Below are 21,415 nucleotides of genomic sequence, written 5' to 3'. Positions count from 1 at the left end.
AGAGGGTTAAACCCCTTTACGAATTAATAAAACCTGATTTCAAACCAATTAATTGGACTCAGAAACACACAAAAATGTTTACAATCAATACAAACAGACATGTTAACTAAAACAAAACTGCAAACACGCGCAAACGAACGCAACCTTGTAATCCGAGTCATCCCAGGAAGATGCGGATTTACGTACCTGACCTCTAATGAGGGTGAAACGGTACCAATAGCTTATAAATCACACTTGTAAACACAAGCTGAAATGAAATTCAGTTCTACTGAAAAAATTCGTACTGCAGTACAAACTGCTGTAGCAAAAGAAAGAGCCCTAGCCCAAGGGAAGAGCATATCTGTTTTAACAGCAGTATCAGCCCTTGAGGCAGTAACAAGACCGAGCATTCCAAATGCTATGGCATTTGATCCAAAATGGATACAATGGGAACATTTTCTTGCTGCAACAGACGTGATACACGCATTTGATCCCAAAATGAAAAAGCTAGAACATCTAGAATACGAACATGAATGTCCTCTGTCAATCGAAATTCTGCCTCTCGAACAGTACACCTGTGTAATCTACACAGACGTATCTGCACAACACTTCGTTGTGGATAAACAAGTTTACAATGCAGCATGCGCGATTGTTAAAGGTCGCTGGCGCATAGGTAAATTCAGACCAATGGTCACTAAAACTGAATCACTCAGAAACTGTACAGCTCAGCGAGCTGAACTAAGTGTTTTAAAGATGGCGCTTGAGAATGCTGATCGCGAATTCCCGACACTAATAGTGTGCGATTCGTATTATTGCGTCCAATCTTACAATAATTTCATGCAGACCTGGATTGAAAACGGTTACAAAGATGAGACAGGTGTCACAATAAAGCATAAAAAACTATGGGAACAAGTAGTTCTTTTACAGAAAGAACTACGAAAGACTCACGTGATACATACGCAGAGTCTTTGACATGATGGCGTTCACGTTGCAGGGAATTCATTGGCTAACAAAGCCAAAACGGCAGCTGTACAACCAGCTTCCGTAGCTACAAAAAAGTGTTCTAAAAAACAAATAGATGGAGAAACCATGCTGGCAGTAAAAGCCTCATTAAAAGGCGACTATGCGGCATTTCCTCTCAACTATTCACTCAACAATACATACATAATTGATGCGAACTCTGTTCCTTTTGCTCGAATCACAGGAGTGGGGGACAGAGTAATTCCAAACACGAACCGGAGGGCTTACTTGATTCAAGAAGCACACATGGGAATGGGTCTGAGGCACCAAGAGATCTTGAAATCTCTAATAGAATTGCAATCACAATACTGGTGGCCGGGGATGAGCGTGCAAATTTATAACTTTGCAAAGTATTGTCAGGACTGCAATAGAGATAGCAGTTGTGAACCGGACCAGATACCAGCCCAGACACCTCTATTAGACAGCATTAGGCTATCTACACGCAGACATCCACACGGAAAAATGCGATCCCATAAATATTAAGACGAGATTCATTTGGATGTCGCGCCAGCGCTCGGCTGACGCCAGAACTGTTATAAAAGATTTGTGAGTCTTTATCGGCACATATGCAATTGGCATGCTACATTCTGACCAGGGTCCTGCTTTTAGCTCTCGAGCTTACAAGGAGGCCATGGCCAGCTTGGGCATTGCATTGCGGTACTCTAGTCCATTCCATCCCTAGGGAAATGCGGTAGTGGAAAGAAAAAACCGTGACATAAAGCAATCTATAACAGCGAGGGTATTAGGTTCGGGTGATGGGTGGGTCAAACATCTAATAAATGTCCAACGTAGTCTTAATAATCTGCCAAGACATTCTCGGGTGGAATCACTCCGTATGAACTTTTGTTTGGTACTAGAATGATAATCGAAGACCTCGATAGTCAGACTTCAGTGGTGGAACAAAAAACCTTTGATATCAAAGATCGTTTGGCTGTTTTACAGGACTTAAATGAAAAAAGAAGAAGTCTAAGTAACACAAAGCTAAAGCCAACGGCCACTGAAGAAAAACCACCTGTCCCAGCAAGACCTGTCTGGATGCCAAAGATTGGGGATCTGGTCAGAGAAAAGATTGCGGTGAAGAAGGAATTTGGGCCTTCTTACAGAAAAGCAGTACCTGTCTTAGCTATCAGTGAAACAAGATCAGTAGTACTACCGTCCCTTGCTGGTAAAAAGGAGAACAGAGTTGTATCATTCAACCTGGTAAAACCACAATCATGTGGCCAATAATAAGTAGTAGGCCCGGTGGACTCCCAAGATGTAGCAGAAGACCAAACCTTGCTACAATTCAAGAGGTTCAAACTGAGAGACTAATCACATTTGATAAACCTGCAGTGAATAAAGAAGGACTATGCAACAAAGCCATGGAACTTGTGCCTCTTGAGACCCAAATTACAACAGTTCGTCAAGAAACACCAATCTACAATGATGTAGCCTCTGACTATACTAATCCAAAGATGAATGAAAATCCGGAAGCAATTCCAACAATTGACAGAACTGCATCTGGCTACTTCATCAATTTCGATTACTTTTCTGAAGATCCAAGTGAACATGAAGAAAAGCCAGCAAATAAAACTTTCAAGGAAAAAATAATTGAACTCTTTCACCAACTTGGAGAAACATATCTGATTTCACCATTGATTGAATTTTGGATTGTGTTAGGTGTACTCTTCCTCCTACTCTGGCTCATTTTGGTTTTAAGCTTGGAAAGAATGATTGATGGAAAATACAGTACAATGGACACAGCAAGTCAGAACATCAACTTGGTTCTAAAGCCTCACAGATCTTCTCACATTGAAAAAAGAGAACTATCATCAGTAAACATCTAAGCCATTCCTATACCGGGTGGTGTAGCATGGGACGCTACTGATTACGACATCAATGGCCCGGTTGAACTATTGAAATATCTCCATCAGTTCAAGGTTTCATTAAGTGACTTTGTATAACCTAGTACTTTCTCTGATGATTGGGACTTTGAAAATATTAATAATATGATGTCAGATTTAGAAATGTCAGTAAAATTTACAGAACATGATTATTTAGAAGGTTCATCAGATTATGAAGAAATGTATTGCTTTAATCATTATGGGCATCACTATTTGCATAAATCTGCTAATCCTAGAAATGTTTTTGATTATAATCAATGGGAATATTGTCCAACACCGCCAAAAGGCAGCTCGAAAACATTTTATGAGAAATTCCCATACTTCTCAGGGTTTAATATCACTGATCCAGAAACGTTTTATTTTAGGATTTTAAATAAGACAGGAATGAAAAACATGTTGACAAACACTAAATTGATATATCCCACAAAGTTTTATGAAAAAATGTCTACATTTGGTTTTGAATTTTGGAAAAACAACATTGAGACAAAAACAGTCTGGGGTACAAAAGAATGGCAGGTACAAGGTTTAGAATCATTATTCAGAGCCTGCATGAACAACCTCTGTAACAGTGACAGAACTGCTCCTCCTCAGATACCTACTCAGAAGTTCTGCAATTCACTTAATTCATTCTTCATAGATAAAATAACCACCATAAAAAGGATTATTTCTAACTCACTCAACGAAGAAGTGTTGGACGACATCTGCTTCAAACCTTATACTCTGGACGCCATTCCCCTTATTGACCAAAATATGCTATCAGAACTCTTAGCTAGGGTTAAATCCGGATCTCCGGATGATAACTTCCCCCCACATATTCTGAAAGAGGTATGTTTAACCTTCCCTACCAGCATCCTCTCACTCCTGAACGCATCTCTGTTACAGGGTAAGGTGCCCGATAAATTTAAAGCTGCTACGCTCGTCCCGCTTCTAAAGAAGCAGGGGGCCAATCCACTCGAAACGGCAAATTACAGACCTATTTCAGTCCTCCCGTTCCTATCTAAACTTCTCGAGGCCCATGTGTCCAGGTGTTTATCAAATTTTATAGAGCAATCAGAATTTTTGGAACCTAACCAGGCTGGGTTCCGTCCGGCTCACTCTACTGAGACAGTGATCCTTGCAGTTCAGGATACAATCAAAGCCAACTCAGACAAAGATATCCACCAGGCGCTGGTTCTACTTGATTTGTCGGCCGCGTTCGACACGGTTGACTATAACATCTTGTTAAACCGTGTTGAGCAGGCCGGCCTCAGGGGCTCAGCGCTCGGTTGGATAGCGTCCTTTATTACTGATCGGACGCAGTCTGTGAGACTTGGCACCTTCACGGCTCACAAACTACCCTCATTCTGTGGAGTGCCACAGGGCTCATCACTCTCCCCACTCCTATTCAACTTATACCGAAGACCTTTACTATATTTACTTAAAAATCAGAAAGTTACCATTTTTAACTATGCTGATGATTTACAGCTAATATTCCCTCTGAATACATCGGATGCAGTCAGTGAGTTTCAGGCAACGATGTCACTTATACAAAAATGGATGGACTCAAACCACCTTAAGCTCAACCCAGGCAAAACAGAACTAATTTTGCCTGGGAAGAGCGAGCTCAGCTGGGGTCCACATTTCTGGCCTCCACACTTGGGCTCCCCGCCTATAGCATCTCAGAAAGTAAAAAGCCTGGGGGTTATACTTAACGCCGACCTCTCATTGAAAGGCCAAGTGGGAGCCATTGTGTCATCAAGCTTCTTCAAGCTACGGAAAATCGGAAAAATTGCGCACTTACTCACCCATTCAGCACCAGTGCAGGTAATAATCGCCCTAGTACTCTCTCGCCTTGATTTTTCTAATGCCATCTATCTTGGGCTCCCAGTTGGTGCATTGAAACAGATGCAGACGGTCCAGAATCAGGCGGCGAGGCTGCTATGCAAACAGCCCAAATGGCAGTCAGCCCGACCAAGTCTGAAAAAACTCCATTGGCTACCAATAGCCCAAAGGATCATTTTTAAAACAGGATGCACTGTATATAAAGCTCTACATGGAAAAGGCCCAAAATTTATTAGACAGTTGCTAACTGCACATAAACCACAACGCAACTTACGCTCAGCATACCTGAACCTGCTGACCATCCCATCCTTCAAAAGGAAGAAGCAAGGAGGAAGCTGCTTCTCTCATTTAGCGGCTGTGCTGTGGAACTCTCTTCCTACCTCACTCAGGAAATGCGACAGCCTTTTGGTCTTCCGAAAATCACTAAAAACATGGTTATTCAAACAAGCCTATGATTAGGGATTATCTCGGGACCTCAGACACTAGCGCCATGAAACCCTAGGGTGTACGTGCGCTCTACAAATAACCAATAACATAACATGATCCCAGAACAAATAATGTTCCTGAATGATACCATTCAACAAACAACCTGTCTTGGCCTAGCCAAGATAAAGGACTTAAACAAACCGTCTATACCAAAGCCCCTACCTGATAGTAATAGCACTTCAGATGTGGAGATAGACGTATCCCATATTTTACACCAAAACAGAACTAATCCTGATTGGAGAAAATGGTTGATCTAGCCAACAGACACTAATAACTGTCAAGATAGATTCCTGAACAAAACACAGGGGTTCAAACAGAACAGGCCAGACCCAAGATATTCCCAGAGACAACATCCAGGGATAATTACAACATACAGTGCAGGAAAACTATGCCTCGAATGGCTACAGAAATCCACAATGCCTGAAATTAAGCAACACTTGACTTTACTTAAAGATGGTGCTGACTTGCGAGATTTCTTATTGGGACCTCGCAAACAGCGTCAAAAAACGTTTCATATATGCCGGTATATACGCTGCTTACAACGAAGCTTGGAAAGTAACGCAAATTGAAACTGCAGAAAAAATATGAGAAATTGATCGTATTAATTTGGAAAAAACACTGTCTGTAGTGGACAATGGGTTAACGACTCTGTCCTCCAGAATTTATTCACTGGACAGCATTGTATCATCTGCTATTGATATAATAGAACAGGATATGCTAATGTTACAACTTGGCCAGTCCCAATTACAATCTATTGTACAGTTAGGCTGGACGTTACAAAACCTCCGTTCAGGCTACGTGCCATGGCGTCTAATCAACACAACGTCATTATTGTCTATCTTTAACCTTACTGATAAACAAATCTCTTTGGCACAAAAAGGAGCAGACTATACGGTGCTGAGCATTGAAAAACTAGAAAGATTGCCATTGACAGTCTCCGAAAGACCTGTCATTGAATGGATAATACATGGCACAATTACAATTCAGATAACGACTTTTCAGTTTCAATATTGCCAAAAGCACCTACCAGCAGGCCTGTATGAAAGGTTGGGTAAAGGTTACATCAAGTCATCCTGGAACCTCCCTTATTCACATAGATGTTACAGTGGGGGAAAAAGAGGTATTTCTTAGTGGTATCAACTGTAAAAACTCACTGAGAGGTACACTTCTGTGTCAAGGAATCAACTTGCATGGAGCCTGCGAAGGTTCATCAAATACCCTTTCATGCCACCTGTAAGGCACCCCTGCTACACAAATAGAGCCTTTTTTCAGACAACTTTCCAACGGCAGTTACGTTATAATAAGTGACCGCAGCTGTTGTGGCATGGTGCCAGGAACGGCCTATCTCATCAGTTAACTTCCAGGGTCACTTGCTGTATGCAAGTATTGTATCCAAATAGCAAACCAGACAAGGAGGCAACGATATGGCCTTCTCTGAATATCTCTTCTATTCGAATTGATACTTTAAGCAGAATGAAATCCATTCTTTTACAAACAACTGTGCCTTTAACCTCGTCTAGAGAAACGTATGATCTGCAAGTTGCAAGGACAGCAGCAGAGATACATACATTATTATCGACAAATTGCCCCGTGCATGTCGTAGAAATGTTAAGTCAAATCTTAAACATGTCTGATACCAGTTGATTCGCACATGTATTTAAGTCAGTTTTTTCGGGACTATTAGCACCCTTTGAAGCAGTCCTGAGCATCTTCCCGAATTTTGTGCACTCTGTGTTCGGCGGCCTGCCTCTCATCTTGGGACTCGTAGCAGGAATATTATTTTTGTTCCTTCTGCTCCGATATGGCAAATCCGACCACAAACAAAACTCAGGCTACCATGGAAGAAACGCTCCTAGCGATGAGATACCGAGACCGGATTACTAAAGTCCTCGGCTTGGCTCGGCTAAGGGATATGAATACGACCTGGTTTCTTTCATTCAGACCAATCTGCCAAGATTGCATCCTACCTGTTCTACGATGCCTGCTCTGCGGAGAAGAATGCGTGTTGGACGTCTGTCTCAAACTACCATCAGCAGTACCTATGGATATCGATACTTTGCTTGGTTCGGTAACGGCTCATGCAACGTGTTGTCCCCACCGGCTACCTATTCTGATGACGGCATTCGTTGAGACCTCACCATTACGATTAGGTGGTGGTGAGGTACGAGATGAAAGCGGCACACAGGTACAACCTTCTGTGACCATTGCTGATCTAAACACCGATGACGGCAATGCTTCTCATATATGCACTATTTCTACTTTTTTGGACATGGTCCAACTTTCACCTACTGTTGTAGACGAATTCTTTGCCAGCCTATCTGAGTTAATGTTCTCTCCTAACAACGAGATTAACTTTTGAAAACACAAGCACATAGCATTCCCTGAACTCTGAATTCGACCTTCAATTTTGAAAAACAGAACTTCTAAAAAACTGTGGAAATATTTTTGCCCTGAAAGCGAAATTATTTTTCCCCGTTGCCAAAATATTTACCTTTTTGGCACATGATACTCTGCTTAAAGTAGAACTATTCTTAGAGAACAAGATTTCTATTTTTGAAACTCTAGAGACAATATTTTGGCTTAGCCTCTAGCACATGTATAGTCTTGTATAAATATGTGATGAAATGGTCTCGACCTTCTCTTCTGTATTAAGAGCCATTTCATAAATGTAATTTTCGTGATTCATTCCGTCAACATTCCAATGTACAATATATGCATTATCTGAATGATACCACTGCTTGAAAACATACAGTATAATACTCATTTTTCGTGTATATACCATTTCAAATGCTTATTATGTATTTTGGGGTGGGATGGAGAACACATGCATAGTTATATGTTTGAAAATACTTAGTATTTAGTAATGATGGACATTATAAGTGGAGTGGGTGTTGTAAACGTATCTAGGACCCTATTTAAATATTCCCGATTTATTCCCTTATGTGGTTATATCAAATCATATCCTTATAAAGGCATAAGAATCATACCCATATTAAGTCATAGCCAATGCAGTCCAAATACAGCAAGGCTACTCCCATAGACTCCTAGAAAGCACAATGCGTTCTTAAACAAACTAAGCCTCCAGCAGCCCGGGAATTCCCCCTGCTTCTGTATTGATTTGTCCTAGAACTCCTGGAGTCCTGAAAGAACTGCGAGTTCTTAGTGACGTCTTATGCCCACCCTTACGTCAAACTCGGCACCTTCCGGGTATAAATATACCAGCATCTGCCCTAGCAAAACACACGGTGGTTTGGAGCAGATCGGCTATCTACTTGCCCGACGCCCTGCTGTAGCGAGTGCCGAAGGAAGCCGACCCTCCCATTGACGCACTGAGAGAGACGCTGTCTTTTCTCCTGCCGAGAAATCCAGCTCCAGTGTTCCCTGTCACCCTTGCGGGTTGCTGGGAGATCGAGTCCTGAGAGAGAGATACAAGACCTCCTTCATTCTATAAACAAGGTACGGAGCTGATTAGACCCTTAGAGAATTCTTGATTCAGATTCTTGGCAGAAACTATCTTAACTCAAACTGCAGCTCACTTACTCTTCCCACGTACTAGGCTTAGGTTAGGTACACCGGGGTGGGCGTATCTTAGAAGCACCAGTTGAGTACGTTTAGTCATGATTTTATCTATGTATATATTTTATCTGTTTTAAACACCGTATGGCTTAGAAAACATACCATGCTTTTACAGTATTATTTCATAATACTCCTTTTACTGTACGCACTTTACTTTATAACAAGTATTGCAATTGTGGCAACTCACTTCTCTTGCATGAGAAAGAAGACTGTTCAATAAATAACCTCTTTTATTGAAAACGCCCGCCTCTCTATTTCTCTGCGCTTCTGGTGAAACTAAGCATGCACGATTGACTGAGTAAAATAGTTATCTATTGTTTCCGTGACTCTGGAGGTATACTCCTTATTCTGGAGGGAGCAAAGTTGTCATGTTTATGCGGTTGTCAGAAACTAATCCCTTCTTGTGTACTCGAGAAAGTTTCTAGTGACCTCTGAGCTAGCTGGCATTCACAATTAAGTCTAACCTATTCAATAGAGACCTAGTTGACCTAAGTCCTACGTCTAAACTATCGTTTAAGTTATTCCAATGTGCAGAGCCTATTGGGAATATAGGAACTACACTACCATGTCTTCTCCTTCTAGAAGGGTGGAATTCTACCACAACTGCCAGGACTGGCGGAGTGGGGGGGAAGGTAGGATTCCAAAGTGTTTGACACCAAACACAGCATGTTTCCATGCAGCCATTTCAAAGTTAGCATTTATTAGCATTTACCGCGAGGTTATAATGCACTTAAGAGTATATGGTCTGGCTGCATCACAGAACATCCTCGGAGAATAGGCTCCGAAAGCTGCAGAGGGGCCCAGCTCATGCATGGGCACCCTCTCACACACAACCAAGCACTCTGCCTTCAGGATTGATAAGGCCTGCCATAGGAGTGACTTATGGGTTTATATGTGTCAGCGATTAAAGGTAGATATAAGTAACCTATATCTTAGTAAGGGGTGCATGCACCACCTTACCTAGGCTGCAGTAGCATACCTGCGGTGCCATTTTGGAAGGCTTCCCAAGGGTGAGAAAGCAAAAGACACACAATTGATGGAATAAATGCAGAACAAATCAAAACATTCACCACAGTCAAGAGATCTGGGTTAAATCCATTATTCTTTTGCTCACCATGCCACCCCAGTTTAGACTAGGCCATACGCAAATCAGTCTGGAACCTGGGCCTCATGGGAACTGTCCAGCCCGAATTGCCAAGCCAGGTCCTCCATGGACCGGAAACAAGCATCCTAGGACCGGTTTTGGGGTTTCACCCCTCTTTAGCCAGGATTGCTTGATTCCAGCGGCACAGTGAGCCCAGGACCCACGTCTGGGCGTACCTGGCGCACTTAGGGCGAGAAAGCAAAATTACACACAATTGATGGACGGAATACAGAACAAATCAAAACATTCACCCCCAGTCAAGAGATCTGGGTTAAATCCATCATTCTTTTGCTCATCATGCCACCCCAGTTTAGACCTGGCCATATGCAAATCAGTCTTGACCCTGTGCCTCATGGGAACAGTCTAGCCCGAACTGTGAAACCAGGTCCTCCCTGGACCAGAAACATGCACGTAGGACCGGTTTCGGGGTTTCACCCCTCTTCAGCCAGGATAGCTTGATTCCAGTGGCACAGTGAGCCCAGGACCCACGTCTGGGCATACCTGGCGCACTTAGGGCGAGACAGCAAAAGACGCACAATTGATGGACAGAATGCAGAACAAATTGAAGCATTCACCCCCAGTCAAGAGATCTGGGTTAAATCCATCATTCTTTTGCTCACCATACCACCCCTGTTTAGACCTGGCCATATGAAAATCAGTCTTGGCCCTGTGCCTCGTGGGAACAGTCCAGCCCGAACTGGCAAGCCAGGTCCTCCCTGGACCGGAAACAAGCATCCTAGGACCGGTTTCGGGGGTTCACCCCTCTTCAGCCAGGATAGCTTGATTCCAGTGGCACAGTGAGCCCAGGAGGACCCACGTCTGGGCATACCTGGCGCACTTAGGGCGAGACAGCAAAAGACGCACAATTGATGGACAGAATGCAGAACAAATTGAAGCATTCACCCCCAGTCAAGAGATCTGGGTTAAATCCATCATTCTTTTGCTCACCATACCACCCCTGTTTAGACCTGGCCATATGAAAATCAGTCTTGGCCCTGTGCCTCGTGGGAACAGTCCAGCCCGAACTGCCAAGCCAGGTCCTCCCTGGACCGGAAACAAGCATCCTAGGACCGGTTTCGGGGGTTCACCCCTCTTCAGCCAGGATAGCTTGATTCCAGTGGCACAGTGAGCCCAGGACCCACGTCTGGGCATACCTGGCACACTTACGGCGAGAAAGCAAAACACATACAATTGATGAACGGAATGCAGAACAAATCAAAACATTCACCCCCAGTCAAGAGATCTGGGTTAAATCCATCATTCTGTTGCTCACCATGCCACCCCAGTTTAGACCTGGCCACATGAAAATCAGTCTTGACCCTGTGCCTCATGGGAACAATCCAGCCTGAACTGCCAAGCCAGGTCCTCCCTGGACAGGCAACAAGCATCCTAGGACCGGGTTCGCTCTTCAGCCAGGATAGTTTGATTCCCGTGGCACTGTGAGCCCAGGACCCACGTCTGGGCATACCTGGTGCACTTAGGGCGAGAAAGCAAAATTACACACAATTGATGGACGGAATGCAGAACAAATCAAAACATTCACCCCCAGGCAAGAGATCTGGGTTAAATCCATCATTCTTTTGCTCACCACGCCACCCCAGTTTACGCTACCCAAGTTGCAATTCAGAGAAAACACGTCACACACGCTAATGGGGTCTGTGCAGGGCTCTCTGAGTAGTTTTGCCTCAAGCGATCAAGTGGCTGCATTGCGCAGATTTCAATTGTCTTGAGGATCCTGGATCCCTTTGCTTCATACTGCAGGCAGCAGGTCTGCCATACATGCCAATGGACCAGATCAATGCGGGATACTCTAAATTTTGAAGCAAAGTGAATCGGCAGATGTAGGCACTTAAACTCTTTCTCTGACAGCAACACACAACTGGGAGCCGGTTGGAACGGTGGCAGCCCTAATTGCAGACTGGGAGTACTCCTCTCACATAAGCTTTGCACCCCTCAGTGAGTTGTTTTTGCTGCACTCATTCAGGTTTCTGTTTGAAACACAGTGTTCTGATGGGGCAGTTGTGAGCAGTCTGCAGCTGTTTATTTATTCAGAACTCCATAAAGTCACTGGGATGCTTGCAGATATAGAGGTCGATCCCACACACTCACACTACTCCATTGATCAGCTCGGTCATTCCCGATTTCCATTCAAGCTTGGTGACATGATGTTACATTAGGAGAATTTTTTATTTAGGGATTAAGGCAAAGACGTTTGCACCACTATTTAAGTACCGTGACTAAGTTCAAAGCGAAGGTGCTAGAGCCAGGAATGTAATCCCTATACAAACCCAACAAGGGAGATAAGGAAACCCTACTTCCTTAACTAACTAGACTTTTAGAAAATGGACAGCACCCTTCGAGATTAAATACACAGTTTGTGATAAATGATGTCTCAGTATTTGTTAAGTCACATATAACATTGTCATGGTTGTTTTCCCAATGAATATCTGGAACCAGAGGACCTGTTGCTACGCTCGTCGTTGCGGTGTTCTTGGCTTACCTTGGCCAGACTAAAACCGTTGCTACATCTCTCTATGACTTCATCTTGAACTACCAATACTCCTTACATAAGAAAGCATTTTCTTTTGACATTTTATGAACTTTTTGACGCTAAATTATGCAGCATCTATTGATTTGAAAACTATACATTTTATTCAGCCCTGAAGAAGTCCGGTGACGGACGAAACGCGTTGGCTCTTTGGCTATCAGCGATTATTTTAAGGAAAATGAAAAACTGAATAAAAGAAAGAAAATTGAAGATCCAAAGTCTCTTGTCTATATATTCATTGAGAAAACAACCATGACAATGTTATATGTGACTTAACAAATACTGAGACATCATTTATCACAAACTGTGTATTTAATCTCGAAGGGTGCTGTCCATTTTCTAAAAGTGATGTTACATTAAGCCTGTTGAGGACTACAGCGGGCTGTTTTTGGGGCCTTCATAGCAGGGGTTATCAAGTTGACACCCTATAGACAGAGTAGAGCGCATATTGGTCTGAAATGTGTTGCTCTTTCTAGGTTCCCATTAGGACACCATAGGGCTTCTTTGTTCTCACATGGATCTGGGACACACTTTATATGCTGCACCATTTGCTTGTGTCTTGTGTTCTCCAGCTGCGGCACCTGCAAAGACACTTAAAGGAATGGCCATGGTTAATTGCGGTGCTTAATAATGTTCTCATGAGCACCTGTATGGCCCCATGATTTCACACTGATTTTGCATCTTTTTACGGCGAAAGTGCTTTTGGTTATGCAAGGCCGACGTCACCACCATAGGACCCCAGTCTGTCCGACTCTGGGCTGAGTTCCTCATCAGTTATGGCCAACAGCTATTCCTTGAGCTGTGGTCTTGAGCTCAAAGTACTGACTCTACAATATGAATAATAATGGGGAAAGTCAATAGGTTTGGTATTTCGCATAGCTGCAGGACCTCAAGGCATTACTAGATGCCCCCCTTGAATAAGAAGTAACTGCAGGAAGACTATAATAAGGCTCCAAGCCATCCAAACGAGGATATCTCTGAAGAGCCAGGTGCACCTGCTTGAAATCTTCACTAAGTGGCAGCATGTCAAGTTGTTGCTAGTTTTCTTCTTGAGTCACATGCTTCAAGTGAGCTGGACTAAGTACCTAGGTCACTCACGGATGTATGACATTACAACGCATGCTTTTACAACGCGGTTTTTACAACCCATACCATTACAACGCATAGTGCTTTTAGGCGCTGGATAGTGAATTGTTTAATTTACTATTCCAACTCCAGTCCCCGTGGATAGTAGGGAAGGTGTTGGATAGTACATTAAACCTATTCCCTATCCTATAGCGCCCCCCAGCGCAATGCGTTGTAATAGTTTGCGTTGTAAAAGTTGCGTTGTAAAGGCACTGCGTGGTAAAAGTTGCGTTGTAAAGGTTGTTTACCTCACTCACAGCGGGGCGGAGGGGTTCCAGTAGAACCCTCATAGATGTGGGCTGCACCAAGACATGAAACTGCGACTCTTAGATCCTTAGATAATGTCTCCGCACCACTCACATTGTTCACAATTAAATGGCCTGGGAAGATTGTGAGCTGAACAGCACAGTATTCAGCTGAACTTGGGAAATTCCTCTAGGGAATTAATGGGCAAATTGCAATTAAACAATGACATACATTGCTTAAGGCCACATGTTTCTAAGAATAAGAAGCTGGGCTGTCACGTTGCATAGTGAGTACAGTCACCAATGCATAATGGTATTTTGTGTCTTTGCTAGCAAGACATTTACACATACTTTCAACTAACGGGAGCCTCTTTGTGGGATAAATTAATGGGTGGTGTGATGGGGCCAGCAGGTTGCTCACGTACTAAGGCATCTACAACACTGAGTATTGCTTGCGAAAGTGCAGAGAATATGAGGGTAAAAGAGCATTTCCAAGCACCACGGGGCTTACAGCCAAATGTCCACTTGCTCAGGCAGGTTAGATGGTGATTTAAAAGGGCATAGGATGGGTGATTGCAATGCCAAAACAAGACTGCGCAGTCTTATGCTGAGTAAAATGTTTTGTATCATTAATTACAATGTTACTAGAAAGTAAGCTAGAAAAAAGGTAGGTCTTTGATTCTAGTGGAGGGCAATGAATTCCTGGGATAAACCAATTCAACTTGGTCTAATTTCTGGATTAAGTAACCAGGGTCAAGGCTTGTTAGCACGTAGTGTGGGACGACTCCCATTTGGGGTTAAAGTGCCATAAATGTGAATATTCTCACGTAGTCCAGCAAAGGCCCTGCTGTTTACAATATCATTGATTTACTAAAAAGTACCATGGATAGGGAGAATGTTAGTTATCACAGTTAGCAGATGTGTGTCACAAGAGGGAGTTGGGTGCACATGGTTTGCCTATCCTGCAGCGTAGCTGGGGCCTTCATTTCAGGATAGTTATAGCAGTTCATATCACACCACAGAAGGCTATGTCTCCTGACAGAATCTGCCTACATTTGCATTTATTTTTGCACTGGGATTGGTGCTTACAATAGCCATCCATTTTGCAGTCTGAGAAAGAGAAAAAATTAAAGAAATAGCTGTGAATGAACTGGGCCCACTCCAGTCAGGCAAGCAAAAATGATGCACATTTCTTGTAATCCTGAAGTGTGACGGAAGCAACAATTTTAATACAGCCAAAACAAATCAAGGCACTTTGCCAGCCAATGCACAAAACACAAACATTCACTGAAAAGGGATTTGACACATTATTAATGTGTTCACTATAGTTGTATTGATTAAATTCCTGTAGGAGGCTGGGTTAGTATATGGTGCACACTTATATAGGTGTAGCATCCTGCAGTAATCCAGACAATCCTTATGGTGATTTTAGTGGTTTTAGGCAATTTTGAAAGCTCTCTAAGTTGTAGATGTGGAGAGCAGCCTTCAGGCTTAGTCCAGAAGAAGTGTGAAGCAGCTTATTTTACCAGTACTTAATCTCATGGTATGAATTAAGTGAAAAATAACCACACAGTGCAGTTATAAAATATATGTATTTACTATCAACACTCACTAAAACAATTTATCATCTCCAACCAAGAGATATAACACCATACACACAATAAATTGTCAATGGAATACGTAAATAGCACAGAATACACAGTTGTCTCCAGTGGGAGGTAAAACCATATACTAAAATAGTGGAATGCGAACCACGACTCAAGTCAAGACTGGACCGAGAAGACTTAGAAGAGTCAGGGTCCCAAGAAACCACCCAAAGTGAGTATCTGAACCCCATGGAGGTCGTGTGTATTGTGGGAACCCGACTGCTTACTGAATGGAATTCTAAGGGTAAGTCATGGTTGCACTTTTAAAGAAGAATGACCCTTCCCAGCATACCCTAATGAAACCCCGTGCAGGACGTAAGGTTGGAGAGCCACCCTATCCGTGGATAACCCAGGAAACAGGATACCTACAACTGGGAAGCCGGGTGCAAAGGTGTGAAGTGGCCTCAGAAACCGCTGTAGACCACAATGAAGGACTTCAGGAAAGATGCAGCTGATGAAGAAGGTGAATGTATCAGATGGAACCCAAAGGTAGATTCAAGATGAGAGGTACCTGCACGCAGAGGGGACAGAGTCGATGCCACTCAGTAGTGGCCATGAAGCACAAGAGACAAATTCCCACCGATGTCTGACATGCAGGAGAGTTTGACGGTGCCCTTGAAGTTGCAACTTTGCAGACCAGGCGACGCTGTAGAAGACCAGGAGCTGTTCACGAGCTGTCCCACGTCGGATGTTGAGAGCCCAGGTGTCAGTGTCCGGCAGGGGCACCAACACGCCTTGACAGCAGCAAACCATGTAGTCGACGAAAAAGGTGCAGTGTCGGGGCCAACAAGGCCAAGAGACTCACCACAAGCAGGTAAGCCAGAGCAGGCCCCGAGCAAGCAGGGGAGCCCACAGGAGTTGAAGAATAACATAAAGAGGACCCACTGGCCGGAGGCACAGGAGTGGACCTCGACCAGCTCACCAAAGGATGAAGGCCCATGGTGCAAAGGATACTGTGCAGGCGAGGATCTTGGCTGCATGAGATGCTTGAGGCTGGAGCATCTTGGAGCCCGAAGATCTGTGGAGGAGAGAGTTAACAAGCCTTTGCAACAGCAAGTTGATGCAGTTCACAGGGGTTCTGTTCCAGCGGTTCCGAAAAGGGATACTGGCGTCCAGCTTGGTAAGAAGACAGAACAGGCCGTGATGAATTTACAGAACCACCACCTGTGTTGCTGAGCCTTTTGGAGTCTGTGGGAGCCCAGGATCAGCAGACCGGTCAGCTTTGATGCGGTGCCTGCAGATGCCGGAAAGTGACTGCTTCACAACAAGGGAGATTACTTCTGGTGTCTTGGATGTCCACAGGCCTTGTGAAGAACATGTATGGAGCACAGGCACAGATGTTGCAGCAGACTTGCATGACGACAAGACCAGGAGCAGCAGGAATCTTCCCAGTTGCATTTTTGGTTCCCAAGGCGAAGTCCAGCGGTGTCCAGAGTGCCCAGACGGTCGATGTAGAAGTGGTGTTGGGTCTGAATCTTGTCCCAATACGAATCGAGGGACGCACCTACAGGTAAGCCCTTAAGTACCTTAAGGAAAGGGATGGCACAATTCAGGCGTTCCTCCCAGAGGGGGGGCTGAACAGTGGAGAGGATACGTCCATGTCCTTTGCCCAGTTTCGCGCCAGGGCGGGATTCATTGGCTCCCTGAACTGGTTTGAACTAGAGTATGTAAGAGGGGCACCAAATGTGCCCTTCAAGCAGTCTGAGTGGCGCTTGCAAGCACCCAACCCTTTCTCAGTACACTAAACCCTGTCAGGGAGGTGGTCCCACCTCCCTGTGACAGGATACCTATTGTCCTACTTTCCTCTACTCGAGCTTGGATCCACAGCAGGAGGGCAGAATCGTGTCTCTGGTCGTCAGCAGCCATAGTTTGCTGTCTGAGTGTAGAAGACTGGTACGGGGAGCACTGAGGGCCTCCCTGAGGAGCTTTACAGTGCATGGAATCTTGCCTTCCACATGGAATCATACTTCCCATACCATTAACTGTGGGGGAGGTATGATTCCAACATGTTTGATACCAAACATTACTTGGTTTGTTACAACCAGTTTAGAGATGGTCATCGCATAATGACGCATGGCCACTCAATGTATTGTAATGGCTGATGCACTTACAACCCGGGAGAATGGACTCCGAAGGTTATAGGGGTGTCCTGCTCATGCAGGGGCTCACTCACACTAAGAACCGAGGACCCTGCCTTCAGGATTAAAACTGCCTGCCTTAGGGGTGACTTATAGATTTTAAGTGCAGTGACCACAGATATAAGGAAATTTATATCCGTCATAAGTGGTGTTAGCACCAGCTTACTTAGGCTGCAATTCCAGGCCTGTAGTCACAATTTGAGTGGTCTATCATGGGTGGCATAATACATACTTCAACCCATGGGAGACCCCTGGGGTCTTTATGCCCTGGGTACCCCTGGGGTGCCTATACCCCAGGTACCTTAGGGTCATATAATAGGGACTTACAAGGGTACACCAGTAGCCAATCTGGAGTGTACCGAAGTAGTCACCATGTCCAATTTAGGGAATAAGCACAGAGTCTGGGGTCCTGATTAGCAGGATCCCAGTCAGACTAGTCAGAAAACATAATGACACCAGCAAAAAGTGGGGGTGACCATGAAAGCAGATCCTACTTTCCTACAATTCCCTATGCAAATTTAGTGGCCATTTAAACAGAAAATGTGCTCTCCGTAAATGAGGGCATGTTACAGGATTCTTCAGTTAAGCTAAAATTTGCCTGTGTCATCGTCATTAAAGCTAGGAGGCATTGGGTAATTTAGTCATCCTAAAAAGTGTGCTATGGTTCCAAACGTTTGGGAAACACTGGTTTAGAGCACAAACCATGGCAATTTATTAGAAAACATTTGGCTTTCCTGTAGTTTAAGAAGGGCACGTAAATGTGTACATATTGTTTTACTCCCGTTCTCACCATCCAAAAGCTTTTCCATCCACTTGTCTGCATTCTGGTATACCTTATCAGAGGTTTTGCACTGGGCAACTTACGCTAGTGTGGGGCATCAGCACAACAACAAAGCATCTAAAGATCGCAGTCAGACAGTGATGGGTTTGCAGGCAATAAGGACATAAAATGAAACTGAATTCTAGGGGTACTTTTAGGGGGCCTTGCACCACACACCCGGTTTTAGACCGATCCATGCCTTGGCTTAGGCTGGTAAGGCGCACCTGCCATCCACCAAAGGACATGACACAGCTTAAATTCTCTGAGACATGGGATCAAATTCCTAGGATAGGGAGGGCCATTCCTAAGGAGCCAGATCCAGCAATGCGCGTACCATTTGGCACAAGACTCTGTCCCCTCCCATTGCCTCTCTTCTGTGAGTCCCTATTTCACTTACTTGTGCTGCATAGGGCTATCAGTTTGAACCCTGATCTTTGGGCCTTGTCAAGTGTGGAGGTAACCACAGGATATAGCCAGTCCCTAAGGTACACATTTTCACACAGTGCACAATGGTGTATATTGCATGGTACTTTGGTTAATGAAGAGAACATTAGTTTCAAATTTGTCTCTATGGGTCAGATGATGAAGCAGACAAACGGCAGTAGCTGGTAAAGATAACTGAATTGGGTGACCGCAAGCAAAAACTTATTAACAAATATCCTCTTGACACTTTGAAGCATTCTCCCTCACTCAGACAGCATGACTGGGTCTGCCTGGCATGCATTGGTGTAGTTTGGATCACAAAGCTGCAGCAGAGAATAGTGGTGGGGGGGTCCCCACCTCGCATTTTAGTAATACACCCTGGTGACTGGTCCTCACCCCCCTGGGGCCCTGCGTGCTAATCAAGGCAATGAAGTCTATCATGGGTGACATCTGTGAATTCATGGGGCACCGTGAGTTAGGGCTGTCCGCGATAATCCCACCCAGGGATGGCATGGAGCCAGATCTGGGGATACCATTGCACATTCCAGGGGGTCAATATCACTGTGTGCAAGTTCATTGAGCAGAGGGGCTCTGATTTCATAAGGCATGGACTAATCAATGCAAGTACCATGATAAGGATGGGGTACAACTGTCTGAGGTTGATATGAACTAGGTCCCACAAGAGACACTGGTAACTGCGGGTGCAGGTAATTAGGGAGCCTGCGTTGGTGAGCCACATTCAATGCATTGGCAGAGTTACAGGGCGATCCGGAGGCTGATGGGAACATAGCTGTACTATCTCAATTAGCACAGCAGGAGTGCTGTATGCCACACCCCAGGAGTTTTTAAAGCAGGACCCTGGATGTAAACGTCCACTCCCTGCTAGTCCTTCGGACGGTTGTAAGCTTTAGTAACCGGGGCCTTGACTTGCAACGCTCCGCCCCTAAAAAAGGCATGAGTAAAAATCATAGACTGGTGGTCCAAGGTATTAAAGGGAGAAATTTCCCACATAGAATGATAGCAGCGAATGGGTTGGCCATAGTGCCATTTGGCTCATCAGGCAACTAAGGTTACTGATCGCTGCCTGCCCTTGGCCTGCCCGTAAATTAACCCACCATGTTGCCCTATTTTATTTTTTAAATAAACCTGCAGCAAACGGTTTTTCCACCAAACTGTGTGTGGCGTGATTCTTGTTACACATTGCATACTAACTGCTATGTATCATTGTTTTTGGGGAGGGTTGCTGATATCGGCACTATGTAGCTGCCCGCAGCACACACAGTGCACCCTTGTAAGAGGGCTACCCCTTTGTGGTGCATTCTGGCACACTCACCGCGCTCTACTCACTGGGACACCCAAGAGTCCCCCCATTTTCGATGCTCTCTCAGCGTAATTTCTGGCATCTTTTGGGGGCAGGGGCCAGGTGCATATACCTGCCTCACCCAGGTGCTGGCTCCTTTGCTCACCCGCTGTCACCCACACTACTGCACACTCAGCGTTGGAAGCAGGATTTCTTTTGCACTTTGCTGAATGTATTAAATGTTTATTTGTGTTGCAGGCGGAGTTACAGGGTGATCCGGAGGCTGAGGGGTATATAGGGGCACTATCTTAATGAACACAGCACAGGTGCTGTATGTCAAACCCCAGGAATCTTTACCGCAGGACCCTGGATGTAAACGTCGGTGCCCCGCTAGTCCTTCGTGCAATTGAAAGCCTGAGGAACCGTTGGCTTGCCTTGCAATGCTCTGTCCCTAAAAAGGCATGAGTAAAAAGCATGATCGTGTGGTCCACAGTATTTAAGGGATAAACTCCCTAAAACAAATTGTGGCGCTGAATGGGTTGCCCACCGTGCTGTTTGGCTCCTCCGGTGGGTGTAGGATGACCAGAATTTTAAAGCCAAAAACTGGGACATTTCACAAAAATAGAAGGACTAGAATTATACTTTAACTGAGTGTTCAGCAATCCTCAGCAGATAATTACAGAAAAGGCAGTAAGAACGTAAGTATCATACAATTATTAAAGCCAGTAACATGCCTGTTAATCAAGCAGCTTTCTATTAACAGCTGCTAACTATCCCTGCTTTGTAAAACATAAAAAGGCACCTGCTACCATTTTCAGTCGACCCTTTCAAAAAACCAGGACATTAACTAAAGTTCCCTAAATCTGCCAGGCCATCTGGTGGAAAACCGGCACTAAGCCGGCAAATCCAGGACGCCTGGTCATCCTAGGAGGGTGGGCAGCTTAGGTTACTCATCGCTGCCTGCCTTTGGACCACCTGTAAGTTAACCCACCGCGTTGGCATTTTTCCTTTACAAAATAAACCTGCAGCAGACAGTTTTTACCAGTGTGTGGCTTGATTCTTGTAACGCGTAGTGTACTAACAGGTACTTACCGATGTTGTTGGGGAGGGTTGCCGATATCGGTACTATGCCAGTCCGGCTCTACACCCATTTATTTCGGGGTCTATTTAACCTATTCTGGGCGTGCCTAGAGATTCCGAGCTCTACAGCTCTCTTTGAATCTCAGCCCACTGAGGACTCACAGTCAGAGCCAGGCCTGTA

Source organism: Lissotriton helveticus, chromosome 7 (assembly GCF_964261635.1).
Source record: "Lissotriton helveticus chromosome 7, aLisHel1.1, whole genome shotgun sequence".
Taxonomy (NCBI): domain Eukaryota; kingdom Metazoa; phylum Chordata; class Amphibia; order Caudata; family Salamandridae; genus Lissotriton; species Lissotriton helveticus.
The sequence above is the reverse complement of the archived record's forward strand: the minus strand, read 5'-3'. Positions refer to the sequence as shown.